The 13181-nt window shown below is 37.5% G+C and overlaps 1 protein-coding gene across 6 annotated transcripts in view; it reads right to left on the minus strand.

Moving 5' to 3' along the window:
• LOC150095552 (uncharacterized) overlaps nt 1–13181 on the minus strand; it is a 486687-nt gene that overhangs the window by 17204 nt on the left and 456302 nt on the right. The window lies entirely within an intron of this gene.

A 13181-nucleotide genomic window follows, 5' to 3' on the forward strand; every position in this document is an offset into this window, starting at 1 on the left:
ATCACCATGTCTTGAAGGAATGTTTCACAGAGTTAACAACAGCTTTAACTTACCCATTTAAAACAAATGTTAAACTGGCCCAGGTTCCAAAGGAGTGGAAAGAGGCAAAATTGTTCTGCTTCATAAAGTGAGTGATAAGATGTTTATCTAATATGCTTATCTGGAGTTCTGATTGAGGTGTAAGGATTGAGAGCAGCAGAATTCTCTTTGATGAACAGCATGCATTTGCTAAAGGATGTGTGTTATAATTAGTAGCAATCTGCTTACTAATTATAACAAGATGACAAATGCATTGGACAGGGGGGGATGCATACATACTGATATATTTAGATTTTGCAAAAGTCTTCGATAAACTTCTACATGACAAGCTGGTAATTAAATTGGAACAGATGAAGTTGGATGTTAGGTTAGTACATTGTGTTAGATATTGGCTGCCTGATAAGTAACAGGAATATGGGGGGAGCAATATTCCAGCATATAGAAGAAAGTCACCAGTGGTGTATCCAGGGGTCAGTTGTTTAATTGCATGTAAATGGTGAAGGCTTGAATGGTGATATACAATTGTTTACAGATGATGCAAAGTTGGGGAGCTAAGAGGAGTAGAACAGATATTGAAGCCTTGCAAGAGTACTTGAATAGACTAGTTGAGTATGGGGGAATACCAGTTCATTTTAACAAAGTGTGAGGTTTTAAAATTTGGTAAGCAAAGATGGGATGCAGAGTATAAGATTGGTTGAAATATCTTAGAGGAGATGAAAGATGTAGGAGTGATTGTGGATTTGGATCTGGAACATTTTGCTAAAATTGTGAAGACAGCACAGTGAATTATGGCAATTATGCAGAGAACACCGACATGTAGAAGTAATGGATGTTATAATTCTATTGTACAAGGCTTTGATCAGACTGCATATAGATTACTGTGCACAGATTTGGTTGCTGGAGAGGGTTCGGCATTGATTGACCAAGTCAGTTATGGTTTCTGGAATGTAGAGTATGAAGACAGATTGAGAAAATCCACATTGCAGAGTTTAGTGGATAGAAGGGGGGGGGGGGAAGAAATGATCAAGCCTTATAAGTTGGTAAGGGGCAATTACGAGATTCATGTGAATGAGAATTTTTGTAGAATGGCAGGGGACATGGTGAGAACAAGAGGCCATCCCTGGATGATGTATAAGGAGGTTGTGATTAAGGGAATGAGGAGTAGCTTTTTTTCATGGAGAGTGGTGGATTATTGGAATACCCTGCCAGAAAGTGTGGTGAGTACAGAGACAGCGAATGCATTTACATCAAGGTACGACAAGATAAGAGAGAGAAAGTGGAACCTCTGTGATGAGTCTCTGACTCTACAGAGGTCTGACAATAATAATAATTCTATCCCAAAACTTTAAGACTGGCATGATCATACAAGTTAAGATTTAGTTGTTGTCGTGAAGTTTCACAGTTTTAAGAAAAAATTTAAATCTACTTTAGTAAAGAATTTTGGTTTGATTCCAAATAACTGTGGCTAGTGTCAATGGCATGGTAATAAGGCTAGGTTTTTCAGATTCTAAGAATTTTAATTAGTCCATGATGTTCTTGGATTTTTATCTTAGCAGAACAGCCCATCTATCCAAAATAGAAAAGTTGACATGAGCAGGTCAACTGATAGACACCTGACAAGGGAAGAGAGGTGATAATTTATCTTCAAACTAATTTGGAAGTTGTCTTCCAAATTAGTTTGAAGGTAGTGTATAGATTATACTTGTGAAAAAACCAGTGCTATTTATGTCAGACTGTAGTCTGGTTATGGAATGATGTCTATGATAATTTACTAAATGGTGGTTTCATTATATCCATTAGAAGTCAAAAGTTTTGACTACACCTGTCTTATTTGAGATGTATTAAATTAACCATAATACAAGTTTATGCGCCAAGAAATGAGAAGAATCTTGAAGAGAAGAAGAATTTTTATGATAAGTTACAAAAATGTATAGAACAAGTATCGAAAGATGACGTGATTATTCTTGTGGGTGACATTAATGGTAAAGTTGGCAAAAGAAATAATGAAGATGGGAGAGAGAGAAAGTAGTAGGTAATGAAGCATGTTCTAGAAATGAGAATGGTGACCTATTGGTGGCATTTTGTGAAATGAATAATTTTTGATAGGAGGAAGCTTATTTAAACATAAAGATATATATAAAATGACCTGGATATCACCAGATGGTAAACCAAAATCCAAATTGATCATATTTCAGTCAAGAGTAAATTTAGTAATTTACTCTTAGATGTTATAAAGTAAGGCAAGGAGCTGATGTACGATCTAATCATTACTTGGTAACAGCCAAAATTAAATTAAAACTGCACGGGAGATTTAAAAAATCAGAATGGAAGGTTAAAATATGATATGTCTAAATTACAAATGAATGAAACTAAGAAAAAAATTTTATATTATGATAAAAAATTGATTTCATATTTTGGAACATGAAAAGCTAGAAGGTGAGAAAGCCCAGAAGACATGATTGAAAAGCAATGGAAAAAATTTTAACTGGTATATAATGAGATAATAAGAGACTGGATGCTAAGAAGGAGAAAAAGAACAAGGATTCGTTATCAGACAAGACCTGGAAACTCACAGAAGAAAGGCATAAAGTTAAAATGTTAAATCCCAGATAGCTAAAGAAATTCATTTCACCAATTATAGAGAGAAAGACAAGTTATTTAAAAGAGAGAATAAAAGAAGTTATGTGGAGAGTTTGGCGGAAGAAACACAAAAGGCTGCAACATTGGAAGGCTGTATGAGATGACAAGGAAAATATGCTTTGAAGAAAAGAAGCAAGCAAATGCTATAAGAGATAAAGATGGTTTGCTGCTAACTGAAGAGGATAAGACTATTAGAAGATGGAAGGAATACTCTGATAAGATATTAAATCTAGAAAAAAATATAACTGACAAAATTAAAACTTCAATAATGGAAGAACCACCTGTAAGCATAAATTTAAATATTACATCAGAATCTATATCTAAAAATGAAATAACATAATAGAGAGAGAAAATGAAAAGTGGAAAGGCTTCAGGTAATGATAATATAGCAATAGAAGTGCTTAAGGACTGAAAAGATACTTAAATAGTGGAAAGAAGTAATGATAATTATAATCCCTAAGAAAAGGAAATCTCACTAGATGTGAGAAATGGAGGGGAATTAGTTTACTGTCAGTATATTGATATCTTACAGGAAATTTGAAAAAATTTCCTGTAAGATATCAATAAATAGGATTAAAAATGAAGTAGAGAAGATATTAAGGCATGAACAAGCTGGTTTTAGAGCAGGTGGGAGTACTGTGCATCACATTTTTTACTTTAAGGAACATCACTGAACAAAGCATAGAATTTAGAAGCCCATTATATCTAAATTTTACAGATATTGCTAAAGCATTTGACAGTATCAACAGAGAAACATCATGGCTAATTATTGAAAGTTATAGAATTCCTGACAAACATGTAAAATCAAAGAATTATATAATGGAAGTAAAAGTTGTATTATTGCACAGCAAACAACATCTGAATTTTACATACTTGGGAGCAAATGTAGATACTGAAAGTGGAACTGACAAAAGTCAAAACTGCTTTCAGAAAATCAAATAATATATGGAAATCTTCAAAACAGCAATGTTAAGGACACAGTATTATATGCATCAGAAACACAGAAGCTGACCAAAAACAGGAAGCTAAATTTTGGATAGATTTCAAACAAAATGTCTGTGTAAAATATTAAGTCTTACTACAAACTGTTTCTTCAAACTCTAATAGTGTAATATCACACGCTTCAGCTGCAACTGAGACACAAGCTAACATATGCATGATTTCTAACTCATCATTCATTGTGATTTGCTTTTTTGAATGTAGTTAACGGTTTATCTCCCTGATGATGTCCACGTAATGTGGAAATATTGGAGTTTTATATTATTACTATTATTTGACACCTCCAGGGAGTTCAAAGACTCATCGAGGGAGGGCACCTGCTCTACAACTCTGTCTTCACCATCTGACCACAGCAACTACACCAATGCCATCTACTGCCCACCACCACCAGTATTTCCACAGACAATCATATATATAGGAATTTTTAAATAAAATTATATATATATAAATATATATTTTATATGCATAAGCCATGGAAGTTATTTTAATGTCTAGTGCACATGATCCATTAAAGTTATTATTTATGATTATATATTTTGTAATATCCATCAGAAAAGTGATATGACCTTTATCGGTTGCAGTGATGACAAAATTAGTGTTGCAACATAAAGAACAAACTTGCAATTCTGAGAAAAGTATATTCAAAGAGGTTTTGCTTTGTATCGAATCTGGGCAAATTCAAACCTTAATTTGTTTGCTTCATCTGTGTGTAATTCTCTGTTGACTTTTTCTGTCTTCTTCTTCTTCTGCAGCTTTTCCCACTTAAGTAGGGTTGCTGATTGTGGCGAGTCTCCTCCACAACCTCCTGTCTTGGGCTGTAGCCACATCCAAGTTCTTGATCCTCAAGTCCTCCTCCACCATCTCCCTCCATCTCTTCTTTGGTCGTCTGCATTTCCTCCTCACCTGCACATCCATCTGCACGACCTTTCTTCCCACATACTCTTCCTCCCTCCTCATCACATGACCCAACCATCTCAATCTCGCCTCCTGTATCTTTGCTCCTAAGTTCGTAACTTTCACCATTCTCCTTACATAGTCATTTCTCAGGCGATCCTTTCTGGTCACACCGCACATCCACCTAAGCATTCTCATCTCTGCTACATCCATCCTGCTGATGTTATTTTTCCTCAGGGCCACAGTATCCATAGCATACGTCATAGCTGGTCTCACTACTGTCCTGTAGATTTTGCCTTTTAGATTGATCGGCATCCTCTTATCGCATAGCACTCCAGCCATCTCTCTCTCTCTCTCTCTCTCTCTCTCTCTCCAGTTCTTCCATCCTGCTTGTATCCTGCATCCCATTTCCTTCTTTGACAAATAACCTTATAGAAAAGCGCTACTCCAGCAAAGTTTAACATATTGCCAAAGCAGTTCTACAGGCTCAATGTCATATCTAGAAGCTCTTTAACGGACTCGACAACAACAACAACATTTAACAATATGCCATACTCTTTTACACACGTTGTGACGAAGCTTTGCGCTCCATTGCCCTTTATGTTGAAAGATATGACATTGAGCCAGTTCTACAGGCTCAATGTCATATCTAGAAGCTCTTCAACGGACTCGACAACAACAACAACATTTAACAATATGCCATACTCTTTTATACATGTTGTGACGAAGCTTTGCGCTCCATTGCCCTTTATGTTGAACCTAAGTATCTAAAGTCACTGACCTTTCTGGTGACATCTCCTTCCAGCTCTAGATCTGTCTCCTGGTTGCCATCCACATTGCAACACATATACTCTGTCTTACTTCTGCTCAGTCTCATACCTTTCTCTTCCAGTACTTTCCTCCAACTTTCCAGTTTAGCTGCCACTTCTTCTCTTGATTATGCACACAGCACGATGTCATCTGCATACAACATAGTCCAAGGTGCATCTTCTCTCACCTCCTCCATCACAATATTAAACAGGAACAGACTTAATGCAAGCCAACTATCACTGGAAAACTTTCTGTCTCTGCCAGCAGGTTCGAACTCTTGTCTTCACATTTCTGTACACCTCCTGCACCAACCTGACATATTTCTCCAGTACCTTCTTTTCCCTCAAACACCCCCAGACTTCTTGCCTTGGCACTCTATCATACGCTTTCTCCAGATCAATAAAAACCAGGTGTAGCTCCCGTTGCTTCTCTCGAAACTTTTCCATCCTCTGTTGTAACCCAAAGATAGCATCTGTCGTCGATCAACCAGGCATGAAGCCAAATTGCTCCTTTGCAATCTCCACCTCCTTCCTTAGTCTTCCATCAAGAACCCTCTCTAGGATCTTCATTGTGTGGGACATCAACTTTATTCTTCTGTAATTCTTACAGTCTTGGGCATCTCCTTTACTCTTGTAGATGGGGACAAGAGTACTTTCCCTCCATTTCTCAGGTATATTTTCCTGTTGACAAACTTTTATGAACAGGTCCCACAGCAGGTCAATTCTCACTTCCCCTGGTGCCTTCCATGCCTCCACTGGGATCCTGCCAGGGCCTACTGATTTTCCATTCTTCATCCTCTATGGCTTCCTTCACTTCCACTCAACTCATGTTCTGCACCATCCTCTGATTAGGCTCCCCATCTTCTTTGTGAGTCCTTGCATTTTCTTCATTCAAAAGCTATGCAAAGTATATTCTCCATCTGTTTCTTATATCTGCATCCCTCCTTAATACCCTTCCTCCAGAGTCTTTTATCTGCCTCACATGTATGATGTCCTTTGATGCTTTATTTCTACATTTTGCCAATCGATAAAGCTTTCTCTCTCCTTCCTTTGTTCCTAATTGATCATAAAGGTCTTGATACGCCATGGCCTTCGCCTGTGTAACAACTCTTTTGGCTTCTCGCTTTTTCTCTCTGTCCTCTACCACTCTGGGCTTGTCCCACTTCTGCATTGCCTTCCTCTTAGCCGTCACTGCATCTTGTACATTATTATTCCACCACCAACCCTCCTTCTGCTCTGTAATCTTTCCGGATGTTTCACCAAGCACCTCAATTGCACAGCTTAGAACTACATTTGAATTATGTCTCTGCCAGTCTTGTACACTTTCTAGTCCATCCAAAATCCTCTCTAATACCTTCTCCCTAAAACGGTTCCTCACACTCTCTTCTTTTAAGCAAAACCACTTAATTTTCTTCCTCCCATGGCTTCCAAAGGTTCTTATCTTTGATTTTATTTTAAAGTCTGTGCACAGCAGCCAATGTTGCTGCGCCACCTGTTGGGATCCTTACAATTTGTTACTGCCTTAAGATGTTTTCTTTTAGTCAAAATGTAGTCAATCTGTGAAATACTGTTGCCACTTCTGAGTGTTATCAAATGCTCTTCCCTCTTACAGAGAAAGGAGTTCACAATTGCCAGATCAAATGCTACTGCAAAGTGCAAAATGCTTCTTGGTTCATCATTTCCACTCCATGGTTCATGGAGTGGAAATGAAGTTCATGGACCACTCTACTCCATGGTTCATGGAGTGGAGTGGTCCACATCCTGGTTCATCATTTCCACTCCATGGCCACCATGCACCTTTTCACAGTCCCTATTCTGCCTCCTTATGTGTCCGTTCAAATCTCCTCCGACAATCACCAATCTTGTTTTCTTCCAGTTCCCTCATTTCTTCATCTAGCACGTTCCAGAATTCATCTTTCTCTTCTGCTATACAGCCAACTTGTGGGACATATACACGTAAGATGATCAGTTGTTCTTCTCCAAGACCCAGTTTCATTTGCATGATCCTGTCGTTCCTCCTACCCACTTCTGATGACTTTTTCTGTACCTACCATAATTCCTTAGTAAGGTATCTGTCAAAGAGATAAAGCAAAATCTGGGCCATTAATAAGACATTCAACCCATCATGTGTAAATGGTCTGTTAAATTTATAACCCACTTGTTATGAACAGAGGTGGGTAATGGCTGAATGATAACTTCTTTGTTCTAATAATTCAAACTTCTGAATTAATTTACATTTGCATTTTAAATGAGCCCATCTGGCTGAGGATAACAAAATTCTGGAGATTAAATTAGAGTGCTCCTAGCTATGACTATTTTTTTAAGAAGTTTTTGCACTGTAAAAAAGAGTGGGGATATGAATAAGACATCTAAGTGATTGAGAAGTATTTACCAGATAGACAATAGTGGATGGAACAAGGACATGGGGCATCTCAGAAAGTTGTGAAAGGAAATGACAAGAACAAGAAGTAACTTGCATCGAGGATTGCCTGAGAGAGTGGTGAGAGAACAGATTGTAAATGAAGTTAAGGAGTGGTATGATATGATCAGTTTAGTGTTGTCTAAAACAAACCTCCCATGATAAGTTTCATGATTTCATGGAGGCCTTAAATAATAATAATAATAATAATTATTTGTCACCTCCAAGGAGTCCAAAGACTCATCAAGGGAGGGCATCCATTCTACAGCTCTGCTTCCACCACTCATAATCCACCAAATGACTGCAACTACACCAACGCCATCTACCACCGACCACCACCGTTCCACAGACAATCACAAACATCCATGCCTACGGCAGGATTCAAACCCGCAGCCTCTTGACTGGAGAGCGGCCATGCTAACCACTTGGCCAGCCAGCTGGCATAATGATAAATATAAAAAAGAAAAAATCATAGAGTACCAGAACAGCACAGTTAAAACTGTATTCTGAGATGTTGGTTTTCCATGTCTACCAACTGCAAAAGTTGGTATATCAATCCTTTCATATCTCATATAAAACATAGTAACCTCCTTTCACATCTGATGCCATGGAATCATAGATGTTTGATACTGCTGTTATGCTGAGTAGATTGTTAAAAATATATATGATGTTTTCAGCAAATCAGCAATTTTGAAGCATAAATTATGATCCCATCTAGCAGCAAATTCACTTTGTAACAGTAAACATAAATGAGTCCAATTGTTAGGCTATTCAGGTTAGGACTTCTCAGTAGTTCATTATAATGGTGCTGACTATAGCAAGTATCTAATGTGTTTTTTTTTTTTTGTTTGCCTCCAACATCGAATCGCTACAACATTACTGCCATCTTTTCACTTCTACTTTAGTTGAATTCAGTTCCTTTTGTATACTCACTTTCATGCACCCCCAACAGTTCCTATTGTACTAGCATTCTTTCTTTCTTTCACAAGTTATTTATATGCTATGACCATCCTCATTTAAACTATCACTAACATTCAACATCTTATATTTCTCTATTTGTTTGCACAAAACCACTTATGAACATATTCTCTTATTATTCTCTCCTTTCTCAATCACTAATGAATATACAGTGATCTCAATTTATTCACCTCTCTAAAAATCAAACCTCAAGTTAACCATTTCCTAAATGAGTTAGGATGACCCCCTAGAATGGTACTGTGTAATCATACATTCAGTTAACCATATCTTCAATTAAGTGAGAAGCAAAGTGATTTCCCAGTGAGACTGGATAAACAAAAACAGTAGTATTTTCAATCAAACATTACCTTGCTTGCTATACCACAATGCACACAGTGGAAAACAATGAGATGGTAAAAGATCATGTTAATCTAAAATTTGCTCATTTTGGAGAAGTCAGTGCCTTCCTACTCTCACATATGCATGTTAAACTGTTGTCCTAATTGCATACATTTTTAATGTTATGAAAATTTGCAGTACTATTTATTAATAATGAGTGATAAAAACACTTCATACTAAGAAATACAAGTCCACTTGTATTTCTTAGTATGAAGAAATACAAGTGGACGTCATACAATTATGACGAAGAAATACTAATAACTGGTCTTGGATAGCCATATTATGATTCAAATCGACAATTATCTAACTTTTGGCCAACCTACAGTACTAAATGTACAATAAGTTTATAACTTTTCATAGATGGGATTCACATTAAAAAATCTCTACAGAATCATTAACAAATGATAACGTTAATGCTAAAAATATAGTTAAGATCATTTAGGAAAACAATATTAAACATAATAGCTAAACATAGAAAAAATTTTACATAGAATTCAAAGAGATGCTGCAGACATCATTTGTATAAGAACAGTAGTATTTTGATCCATTCAAATCTCCTGCTAAAATATTTCTAGAGCTGATTAAGTACTGAAAGACCTCCATAAAAGTGACAGCATTTCAGTAATAAAAATTGATGAAGGAAATGCAAAAGTCATTCTTGATTTGAACGTATACAAGAACAAGATGAGAAGCTCCTTAACATCAGTGATGTTAATACTTAGAAACGACTGGAGAATGACCCCAACTTGGGTATTCATAATAAAACAAATTATTTAACAAAGGATCTTTGTAAATAGTCTAAGGAAATAAAAGAACAAATTATTACAAAACATCCAGTCATTCCATGTATGTATGGGGTGTTCTAAAAATCTATAAAGATGCTAGGTATTTCTGACCTATGCAAATAGCTAGCCACTCTACTCTCTCCACAAGTAGGAAAAACAACTTACATAAATTTATTAATGATAGCTGATGAACTACAGCCAAGGAGAATTGAAGTTGTATTGCAGGATAGTGGAAAGAGCTCATTTGAGGCTATATGGTATGAGATTGAGACTGGCAGAATAAAATATACAGTTGGGTGCTGCTATAGACCAGGTGATGGAATAGATGGTGGAGATAGTATGCATAAACAAATTGATAAAATGAGGAAGGAGGATAATTAATATGGGGATTTCAACTATGGTAACATTGATTGGAAGGCAGAGAGAACACGTGAGGAAGGAACTGGATTTCATTCAATTATTAAGGGATAACTATCTGAGACAGCATGTAACTGAAAATACTAGGGGTGTGAGAGTGCTTGACCTGGAAATAGCATCTCAGAATTTGATAATGAATATGACCATGTTGCCACCTATCGGTGAGAGTGATCATAAGGTCTTGACCTGGGAGGTGGCTAAAGGTGTGGAATTTTTGATTAAGACAGGGTATATGTGGAATTATCATGCTGGCAAGTATGACAAGCTTAGGAGATTGCTTGGATCAGTGCCATGGCATGTACAACTGCAAGGGCTGGATGTTGATAGAGCATGGGAAGTGGTCAAGGAGCATATACAGGAGGTTATGGCTGATTGTATACCTAGGGTTTGAATAGTAAAACAAGTAGGGGTTAAATGGATGAATAACACCATTAAGCTTGAGCTGCAAAAAAAGAAACAACTGTGGAGAGAATTTAAAGAAAGGGGTGACCTGCAGGCACACGAACGGTATAAAGTGCAGGCTAGAAGGGTAACGAGTGTGGTAAAAAAAAGCAATAGTGGATTATGAAAGGAAACTAGCTATGCAAGTTAAAGAGAATCCCAAACAGTTCTTTCAATATGCTGCAAGCAAGAAAAAAACTGTACGCAGCAAAATGATTTTAAGGAATGACGATGTTAAGGAGGTCACTGAATCACTATTGATATAGTGGAGTTACTGAGCGAGCACTTTGCAAAAGTATATCATCCAGGTGGTGACATTGAAAAAATGAAGGAACCATTAGTTTATACGGGAATTGTGATGAATGAAGTGGAGGTGAATAGTCTATTACAGAACCTTAATGTGAATACATCTGTGGGATTGGATGGTATACCAGCACAGGTCTTGAGTGAAGCAGCTAAGGAATTATCAGTGCCCTTGACCATGTTGTTTAATCTGAGTCTCGGGTCTGGTTTAGTCCCAAAGGTGTGGAAAGAGGGGGAAAATACGTCCACTGCATAAAGGAGGATCCAAGACTACGGTTGCAAATTACTGACCGATCAGCATATCAGGAGTCGTTGTCAAGGTCTTGGAGAAAGTAGTCAAGGGAAAAAATACAGGAATGGATTGACGAAAATGAGATACTGTACGGGGGGACAGCATGGCTTTGTGAAGGGTAGATCATGCCTCAGTAACTTGCTCAAGTTTTATAACAAGGTGACGGCTGAACTGGATAAGGGTAATTGGTTTACAGTGATACTGGTCGACCTGGCAAAGGCACTTGACAGGATACCACATGGAATTCTAATCTGTAAACTACAACATATGGGAATAGATATAGGGTTGGTGAGATGGATAGGTGGGTGGTTGATGGAGAAATATCAAAGGGTAGTGAGTAGTTTATTCATCCAAAAGATGGCCTGTGACTAGTGGTGTGCCACAGGGTTCTGTTCTTGGACCACTGCTGTTTAATTTGTTCATTAATGATATAGGGAAGGATCTAAGAGGAACAGTTCATTTGTTCGCTGATTATGCAAAGTTGGATAGGACGATAGCGAATGCAGAAGATGTCAAAATCTTGCAGGATAGATTAGCAGCAGTATACCACATTGATGAACTGTACTCCAGGAGATTGATGAGGCCAGGGACCTTGACGAGCAGAGACAAGCAAGTTATTGTACCTCTGTACCGAGCCTTGATAAGACCTCATCTCGACTACTGTGCCCAGATTTGGTCACCTAGGCTCCTTCTTGATGGGGAGGAGATGGAGAGGATCCAGAGGTGAGTGACTAAGATGATAGCGGGTCTATGGAATGAACCATATATGAAGCGGTTGAAGATTATTTGTGGGTTGCAGAAATTAGTTGATAGGTGGAAAAGGGGAGATATGATTCAGACATTCCAATTGCTAAAGGGTTTCTATAGGATTAATTCAGAGGATATTTTTGAGATCAGGACTGGTGGTGGGAGAACTAGGGGACACCTATGGAAGCTGGGCAAGAGTGTGGTTAGCAGGGGTGTTAGAGCTGGGTTCTTTACTTTTAGAGTGGTAAATGAGTGGAATAAGCTGCCAGAGTCTGTTGTGGGTGCTATGACGGTGAGTGAGTTCAAGGCAAGGTATGATAGATACTGTGAGAATGTCGTATAGTTGTGTGGACATGATGTTTAGGGCCTCCCTTGATGAGTCTAAGGAAATTCGAAGGACTTCATCAGCAAGCCCAATGATATTAATTTGGATCTTACAGGCCTTGGCAAGCTTAGATGTCATTAATCTTCTTATGAATTCCAAGAGAAGACATATTATTATAGGATATTTTCCCGCTGGACACCATTAAGTTGTTTAAAGCATTGTCTGGCCAGCACATTCTTTAAGTTTGAAGAAATTTCCTGTGAACAGACAGAAGGCCTAGCCACAGGAGCATCGATTCCCTGCATTTAGCAACTAAGTTTATAGAATAATCTGAAAAGACAGCACTGTAGATACCATACAAAACTCACAATTTGGCTTATGTATGAAAACCACGTACCAAATCTGGACCAACAATAGACTTTTTTGAAGTATACAGGAAAAAAAAAAAAAGTTCAACACTCAAAGATAATTGCATGCCATGTCATCCCATCATCTGGCCAAGAAGTGAGGTATCATTAAAATGCTCAAAAAAAGGAACATGTACAATATCTAGTGACAACAACCACCACAACAACAAAAAGAACCAGGAAATTATATATCTCAGGGAAGTATGCAATAACATCTTACAAAGGTCATTTTATATAATTCAATGAATATACACGTGAAAGATAACTACAAACGTGCAGTTTCCTTGCCTTACATAAAAAATGTCACA

Source organism: Typopeltis vanoorti, chromosome 20 (genome assembly GCF_054136105.1).
Source record: "Typopeltis vanoorti isolate ZY-2024b chromosome 20, IOZ_Tvanoo_1.0, whole genome shotgun sequence".
Taxonomy (NCBI): domain Eukaryota; kingdom Metazoa; phylum Arthropoda; class Arachnida; order Uropygi; family Thelyphonidae; genus Typopeltis; species Typopeltis vanoorti.